Raw genomic sequence first — 9,615 nt, 5'->3', positions numbered from 1 at the left:
ATCAGGGTGCAGACACAGTCGGGTGAGGGGCCTCTTCTGGGCTGCAGACTTCTTTGTGTCCTCATGGGGCAGAAGAAAGCTCTGTGGGATCTCTTTTTATTAGACTGTTAATCCCTTTGATGAGGGCCCCACCATCAGGACACAATCACCCACCAAAGGCCCTATCTCCTAATAACATTACCTTTGGGGGTTAGGATTTCAACATATGAACTGGGGACAGGGGGTGGGGAGAGCAGACATTCAGACCACAGCAATGGTTCTCTAGATTTGTAAATTATTATGTATAAAAAGATAGCTGAAACAAAGTTTATTTGCCTTTATATAAACATGTGGCATAGAGAGATGTATGCAATGAAGTGAGATCATACATATTAAACATACCTTAATTAACTCAAAGATGCATATTTTTTTCACTGAAATTAGGGTATGTCTTAGAACTGAAGCATATCCCATACTAAGTGTCAGCATTTTTTTCTTTCTTGGTGATACATAATAACCTTACCGTTGGTAGTGTCTCAGAATCAATGAAGTAAAGGGCACAAGTTCCTAGACAGGTATTGGGGTTTATACAATTTATTGAGGGTGCTCTATTCAAAAAATCCTGTAAGGGAGGGAATCAAGCATGAGAGGGACAGGGACAGAGCCAAACAAAATCTTAGGTCAGGACTAGCCTCTGGCGGATCCATAGGAAGTAGGCTCCGGAGTGCAAGTCCCACCATAGTTTTACTCCCAGATTACTTATTGACTATGGGTTGCCTTTAGAGGGGTCATAACCACCTGGGCAAAGGGCTCCCATCAGCCAAGGATAATTCTCAGGAGAAGTGGGGCAGCTGGTAGCCATTATCAGCCAATAACCACAACAACTGGCGTTTGGGGACCTCCACTTGGTGTAGGGGGTCTGGGGGGACATTACAGCATCTGCTATAGGACTCCTGCTCAGATTCATGGTTCACAGGGCCCAGAGAGTAAAACCCAGCTTCTCTCAAGAAGAATAATCATTCTCCTGTTACAGTGTGATTTCATAGGTCCTCAATAATATCCTCAGAGTATAGACTCTTCACCAAAGGTCCTAGGGCTGTTTCTGTCAGGTCTCCTGAGGACAGGGCAACCAGATGCTGTCAGAAGCCACACATGCCACAGGCACAGAGCTCTTCTGATGTATGTGTGACAGACCCAGCTCCCAAGGGACTCCACAAACTGTTAATATCTGGGGTAGACGAGGGGCAGTAGCCCAGAGGTGAAACCATGAAGTGGGGCGTATCTTCTCTGTCCCCTGCCCCACCTTTCTAGAATCTTGTCCCCCATCTTAGCATTCCTTTCCTCTTACCCACTTCACCAACACTCTTCCTCTAGCTGATCTCTAACTTTAAACTGTTCTTAGGATACTTCTTTCTCCCCCCCCCCCCCCCCCCTCCCTCTCTCTCTCTCTCTCTTTCTTTCTTTCTTTCTTTCTGCATTTTATTCTCAGCTGTGTGGATAATAGGCTCTTGGTGCTCTGGCCAGGCATCAGGGCTGTGCCTCTGAGGTGGGAGAGCCAAGTTCAGGACATGGTTCCACCAGAGACCACACAGCTCCCCCCCCGCCCCCGCCAAAGAACTTACCTTAAAAAAAGTGTTAGGAACTTGATGTCTTACCACCTGGGTATATCCACATTTTAAAGACCACTGGGAGAGGATACTGTTTACCATAAGGAAATGAATGACTATTGGTGTAACTGAAGGCATCTGGAGTCCTTTAAATCATTCAGTATGGACAAGCTCCTCACACAAACTACACACATGGGGTGACTGAATAAGAAAACAGAGAAAAGTTGGGAAATATCGAATTCTGCTCTCATCAGTCTAGGCTGTTACTCTTGGCTGATTCTTCCTTTCCTTTCCTGTATCTTGGCTTTCTCTGCACAAAAGAGCAGCTGGGTGGGCATTGCCATGCTCAATCAAGGGCACAGACAAAGATGGAATAATTCCAATATATTAATTTTCCCCATTGTAGTTATAACAACAGTAACAGCAATGACACAATCAACAATTACTGTATGTTTCCTAGGTGTCAGGCCCCTTTCAATCTCCAAGCCTTGTGAAAGAAGTTGTCAGTGGACTTCCTGGTTAATAAGAGGTAAACCTCAATCTTGGGATCCTTTGTTACCTGGATCAGCTTGAGTACACATTAGAGCTGATCTAGAAATGAATGTGAAAATGATGAGAAAAAAATAATTTGACCAATGCATTCTTTCATAGACTTAGACTCAGCATGGGGGGTGGGGGGTGGGTGGGACTCCGGATCAACTAAAGGAGATGCAGTGACAAAACAGAAGGCTATGATCCTAAGGATACAGAGCTAAAAGGGAGCTTAGAGACCACACCATTCCAACTTTCTCATTGTACAGGTGAAAAAATTCCATCCCAGGTAAATTGCTCAAAGCCACAGAGTTCCAACAAGATGATTGTGTGTGTGTGTGTGTGTGTGTGTGTGAGAGAGACATTGTTACAAAGGCAGGTGTCAATGAGGAATTTGCTAGGTTTAAGTGAAGGTACCTTAATATGGAAATATAAATTTAATGATAGCTGTAGTTAAATGAAGCTAGGAATGAATGAGAATTAAGATTGGAGAAGGCATGGAGAAAAGTATGGAGATTCCTTAAGAAACTAAAAATAGAACTACCATATGATCCAGCAATCCCACTACCGGGCATATACCCTGAGAAAACCATAATTCAAAAAGACACATGTGGGCTTCCCTGGTGGCACAGTGGTTGAGAATCTGCCTGCTAATGCAGGGGACACGGGTTTGAGCCCTGGTCTGGGAAGATCCCACATGCCGTGGAGCAACTAGGCCCGTGAGCCACAACTACTGAGCCTGCGCGTCTGGAGCCTGTGCTCCGCAACAAGAGAGGCCATGATAGTGAGAGGCCCACGCACCGCGATGAAGAGTGGCCCCTGGTTGCCACAGCTAGAGAAAGCCCTTGCACAGAAACAAAGACCCAACACAGCCAAAAATAAAAATAAATAAATTAAAAAAAAAAAAAGGACACATGCACCCCAATGTTCATTGCAGCACTATTTACAATAGCCAGGTCATGGAAGCAATCTAAATGTCCACTGACAGATGAATGGATAAAGAAGATGTGGTACATATATACAATGGAATATTACCCCGCCATAAAAAGGAATGAAACTGGGTCATTTGTAGAGATGTGGATGGATCTAGAGACTGTCATACAGAGTGAAGTAAGTCAGAAAGAGTAAAACAAATACCGTATGCTAACACATATATATGGAATCTAAAAAAAAAAAAATGGTTCTGAAGAACCTAGGGGCAGAACAGGAATAAAGACGCAGACGTAGAAAATGGACTTGAGGACACAGGGAGGGGGAAGGGTAAGCTGGGACGAAGTGAGAGAGTGGCATGGACATATATACACTACCAAATGTAAAACAGATAGCTAGCTGGAAGCAGCCACATAGCACAGGGAGATCAGCTAGGTGCTTTGTGACCACCAAGAGGGGTGGGAGTGGGAGGGTGGGAGTGGGAGGGTGGGAGGGAAGCTCAAGAGGGAGGAGATATGGGGATATATGTATACGCATAGCTGATTCACTTTGTCATACAGCAGAAACTAACACAACAATGTAAAGCAATTATACTCCAATAAAGATGTTAAAAAAAAAAGAAAACAAAAACGATTGGAGAAGGCCTTCTAAATGGTAAGTATTCGTTTGCTGAGAGTAGATTATCAATCATTCTGAACTATTTTCTTGAGCAGCTGGTGAGAAGGGCAACCATCACCTCATGGAGGTGTGTTCCGGATGGTGGGTACCTGTGATTAGGGCACACATCCAATAGAACATCTTGGCAGGAAATGTGAGAATGGCAGTTTTTACGCCAAACCTGTTCTTTACTATTTTAAGAAGGACGTGCCTACTTCTTTATTTCTCTAGTATCTCTTATCTGCCCAGACTTAGTCTATCAAGGATTTATGAAAGATGATGTGCAGTCCACGAGTCACCTACAAAGGTTAATTTTTGGCCCTTCCCTACCCTACTGTGGTTAAATACTGTCAGATTTCTGAAAGGCCCTAAAACACTGAACATTGTAAAAACTTTGGTCTCTTTTGACGTCTCTAGGATGAAAAATCTTTATTGCATATGGTACTAGAGGCTGTTGGACCATACAAAAAATAGTGAAAATAAATAAATCAGTTCATATGTTCAAAGAGATTCCATTCTGGCTGGAACAGTAGAAATAAAAACATCATCATCGTTATCCCCATCCTCACTGGAACACTTGCTGTGAACAGGTCCCATACAATCGCTTCATGTACACTATTCCATTTAATACTCACCTTGACCTTTTGGACGTATCCATGATAGCCCAGTTTACAGGTGAGAAAACTGAGCCCCAGAGAGTCCTCTGGCCTGGCAGTGGCTGAGTCATAACTGCAAATCCAGGTTTATCTGACTTCAGAGCCTGTGATTTCTTCCATCACCACACACTGCCCTCACAGGAAGGCTTGAAAGCAAAACATGGTGATTCATTGCCTACCTGAATAATAGGGACAGAACTGTCCCTAACATGGAGTAGATTTGTTCTTGGCTGTGGCTACTATTTATCATGCCTGGCTTTGGATTCAGTAGACCAAGTTCTCACCCTCATAATGTGATCTGTGTGGGAGCCGACTATAGACTTGTAAAGTCTACAGAAACCAAGCAGTCTGTGACTTGTTATTATATGTGTTGAAGACAAGCTAGAGAACAATGTAGACAGCTTTGCTCCTTCTAGTTTGTAGATTATGAATGTATTAGATTTGAGCACATTATCTTTCCCTCTTCCAAACCTGCATTTCTAGGCAGGAATAGAAATGTATTCCTGGTCTTATTTGCAATCTTAGGGTTTCCTGTGTGAGTTTGGGCAGAAGTCATTCATGCTGCCATTTCTCCATCTAATAGTTACCAAGCTTCTACTCAGTGCTTGGTAATGTCCTTGGTACTGCACGCACAGGGATGGAAAGCTACCACCCTTTTCTTAGGAAGCTAAGTCTCATGGGAGACAAACACGGGGTTGCTAGGTTTAGCAAATAAAAAATACAGGACAGGGCTTCCCTGGTGGCGCAGTGCTTGAGAGTCCGCCTGCCGATGCAGGAGACGCGGGTTCGTGCCCCGTTTCGGGAAGATCCCACATGCCGCGGAGCGGCTGGGCCCGTGAGCCATGGCCGCTGAGCCTGCGCGTCCGGAGCCTGTGCTCCGCAAATGGGAGAGGCCACAACAGTGAGAGGCCCACATAACGCAAGAAAAAAAAAAAAAAAAAAAATACAGGACACCCAGTTAAATACTACATGGGACATACTTACACTAAAATTTATCCTTTGTTTACCTGAAAGTCAAATTTTACTAGGCACCATGTATTTTATCTGGCACCCTAGGCAGATGTAAAAATCCACCACACCCCACAAAAGATGGTGGCTCTAATGGTTGTGCACACACAGCTCCGCGGACACCCAAGAGAAGGAACGCTCTCCCCGTCTGGGATAGCCGAGGGAGGCTTCACATGACTGTGTGGGCCCGTTTGAAGGAATGGTGTGTGTGCTGGGTGATCTTGAAGAAGAACTGACAGGCAGAGATGAGGGGAGGAAATTCCAGATGCAGGGAAGAGTACAGAGTTTGACATAATGATAATGCCTGGGGTCTGTGGGCAATGGCAGGAGGGCAAACGTGAACATGAGGGCCAGATCACGAAGGGCTTTGGCAGAAAGATGAGTGACTCACAACTTCATTCTGCCATCAACAGGAAACCATCCCATCGCTACTTTTTCTTCTTATTTTTTCATATAATCAGACGTTGGCTACATTTTCACAAAATGGAAGCCATGGACCCATGTGACCATGAGAGGTAATTTCAGGTAGTAATTTCTGATGATTTGGGGGTAGTATGGGGAATGCAGCATTAAATAGCCTTGACTCATTCAGGGAGAATGTTAGTTCTTTTTGTTGTTGTTCAATTTAAAACTCTTAATTCTATTTTTATGAGTACACTTAAAAAAATTAATAGGCTTTTTTTCTTAAGAGTTTTAGGTTTAAGAGATATTGAGCAGAAAGTACAGGGAGTTTCCATATGCCCCGTCTTGATACCTTTTTTATTCTCTTTCAACACTGATCACTCAAGAAGAAAGTCTTAATTTGGTGCTATTCTATCTTTAACACCTAATAGTTGTTCATTCTGTTGGAAGGAGAAAGAAAAGGGAGGAGGAGAGAGGAGGGGAGGGGAGAGTAAGCACTCAGCCTTTGAGTCTTTGACTAGCCACATAGCAAATCTCATCATTGAATGATTTTGTTTCAATGTATTTGCTCATTAAGTTTTTTTTTTTTTTCTACACTTCTGAAAACAATACTGGTCTCCTATTTAAGGTATGTTGACTTTGACAGATGGATAAAAAATGGATAATGGATAAAGAAGATGTGGTATGTAATACACAATGGAATACTACTCAGCCATAAAAAAGAAGGAAATACTGCCATTTGCAGCAACATGGATGGACCTAGAGATTATCATACTAAGTGAAGTAAATCAGACAGAGAAAGACAAATACCATATGATATCACTTATATGTGGAATCTAAAAAAATGATACGAACCAAGTTATTTACAAAATGGAAATAGACTCACAGACATAGAAAACAAACTTATGGTTACCAAAGGGAAAAGGGCGGGGGAGGGATACATTAGGAGTTTGGGATTAAAATATACACACACACACATATACATATACAGATATATAATAGATAACCAACAAGAACCTACTGTATAGCACAGGGAGCTATACTCAATATCTTGTAATAAATAACGTATAATGGAAAAGAATCTAAAACCAAATATATATATGTGTGTGTGTGTGTGTGTGTGTGTGTGTGTAACTGAATCACTGTACTGTATACCTGAAACTAATACAAATCAACTATTTTTCAATAATAATTTTAGAAAAAGGTGTGTTGATAAAAAGATTTGTTGCAAAATAAATGTATTCATATACAAGTAGTGAATAGGAGAAGTAAATGATAATTAAATTGGCAGCAAATGACAAAAGCTTGGAAAATTTAGGGCTAAGGAATCCTGGCTGAGGTTGCATTCTTACCTGGTGACAAGTTCCCACCCAGCCTTTTCAACACTGATGGAGGAGTTTTCTGGAGAAAAGCCCCATTGTTTTTAGGAGAATGAATAAGGCTCATCTGGGGGAGCAGTGGCTTTATAGAAATCCAGTACAGTCCGCCCTTCATATTCATGGGTTCTGCATCCACAGATAAAACCAGATACATATAGAAAATATTAAAAAAAAATTCCAGAAAGTTCCAAACAGCAAAACTTGAATTTGCTGCATGAAAGCAACTATTTGCACAGCATTTATATTGTATTTACATCTATTTATATAATTTACATTGTTTTAGGTAATATAAGTAATCTAGACATGATCTAAAGTATCCAGGAGAATGTCTGCAGGTTAAATACAAAGTCCATGCCATTTTATATAAGGTACTTCAGCATCCATGGATTTTGGTATCTGAGGGAGGTGTTGGAATTAATCCTCCATGGGTACCATGGGGGCTGTTACTGATATCATAGGTTTGCTTGAGTATTCAATGAGATAGTGTGTGAAATTAATAAGTCTCATTACTGATCATAAGAGTTGCAAATTGTTTTTGTCATTCCTCTTTGGTTCTAATGCCTCACTGATGGTTTGTTTGTTTGTTTGTTTTTAGTGTTTCCTTGCTTTATTTAAAAACCATCATAGCAGGAACTTCCCTTGTGGTCCAGTGGTTAAGAATCTACCTTCCAATGCAAGGGACGCAGGTTTGATCCCTGGTCAGGGAACTAAAATCCCACATGCCATGGGATAACTGCGTGCTCGCGCTCCACAACTAGAGAGCCCACACACCACAACTAGAGAGAAGCCCGCACACTGCAACTAAGATCTGATGCAGCCAAATAAATAAATATTAAAAAAAAAAGAACCATCACAGCAAACAAACAACAGGCTCAATATCCTTTGGTTCTACAGTGACCATGGGTTTCCATTGAAATGCAGTTTAAATTTAGCAAAGCCATTTTGGTGTCCATCAGGTTAAACCAGAATTGCACAGTTATCTTACAAGCTTGCTTTAAGGTTTAATCTGCATTTATAAAAAAAGTTTTAAAGCTTCCCATGAATGTTTGTGAAGTGATAAGAATTCTATTTAACAAGATATTGTTGTCCACTTGGTACTGCATGGTTTTGCTTAGCTTAATATTAAGAATCAATTAAAACAAAATTATTATCCAAGCAGGGACAATCCTAGGTTTTTCAGAGAGAAAAATGAGGATAAAAACATCAGCCTTCTCTGCCTCACAAGGTTATTTTTGGAAAGAAATGAAGTAATGCTGTGAACGGCTGCACAAAAACATTACTGTGCCGTACAAAGTTTGATTATTACCCTCACTGTAGAGTTGGGCCTCACTCATGTTTGTAAAACAATTCTTTGATGGACTTTATCAGTGGTGCTCAAATGTGAGTGTGCATCAGAATAATCTGGATTCCTCAGTCTACCAACAAGGTGGGAAGGCCTAGGCAAGATGCAGAGGAGTCAATATAAGTAACTCAGTGTCATTTCAAGGGTGCTGCTTTAAGGTGGGGATTTGCCTTCTGGGCTAAGAACAAGACTGCAAATTAGTGCTGGTCTCCATGGTCAGTGAGGTTAGCTAAATGTGATATATTTAGTATGTGTACACCTTCTTACAACAGCTAGTTAATTAAATACAAAGTAGAAAATAAAAAGAATAATCTGGGGCTTCCCTGGTGGCGCAGTGGTTGAGAGTCCGCCTGCTGATGCAGGGGACACGGGTTCGTGCCCCAGTCAGGGAGGATCTCACATGCCGCAGAGCGGGTGGGCCTGTGAGCCATGGCCGTTGAGCCTGTGCATCCGGAGCCTGTGCTCCGCAACGGGAGAGGCCACAACTCTCCCGTTGTGGGTTCCTCCCATGACTGCCCCCCAACCTCACCCAGCTTTTGATTCAGGGTACCTAGAGGCGTGTGGGGGGTATCTGAGAATGTGCATTTCTACCAAGTTCCCAGGTGATGCTCCTGGTCTCAGAACCTCACTTTGAGAACCCCTATACCTAGTCATCCCCGACAAAGATGAAACCCTTATAGCAATGGCTTTCAGTCATGACTCGCCAGAACCGACGGTGAGAAATATATTTTACATCGTGACCCTATTATACACATACATATAACTAAATGTGTTTCATGAAATAGTACTCACCATTAATTCAGTAAATGTACTCTGATATTTGTTTGGTTTTAAGAAAATGCCTACTACACTGCATTTTATGAACCATCACTGGGTCCTATCTCAGCTATAAAACACTGTTAGTGCTTGAGAAATAAATATGGCACTGGTAAAAATGCACAATGCAGCCATTAGACAACGTGGCAGAAATTAAGTGATGTCCCATTCTCTATTCCTCTCAAAATAGAAAGGCCATTATCAAAGTATGGACCCTTCTTCTACTTTTTTTTTTTTTTTTTTTTTTCGGTACGCGGGCCTCTATTTTTGGCTGCATTGGGGCTTCGGTGCCGCGCGCGGGGTTTCTC

This window comes from Lipotes vexillifer, unplaced genomic scaffold, assembly GCF_000442215.2.
Source record: "Lipotes vexillifer unplaced genomic scaffold, Lipotes_vexillifer_v1.1 scaffold230, whole genome shotgun sequence".
Lineage (NCBI taxonomy): Eukaryota > Metazoa > Chordata > Mammalia > Artiodactyla > Lipotidae > Lipotes > Lipotes vexillifer.
Note: the sequence above shows the minus strand (reverse complement) of the source record.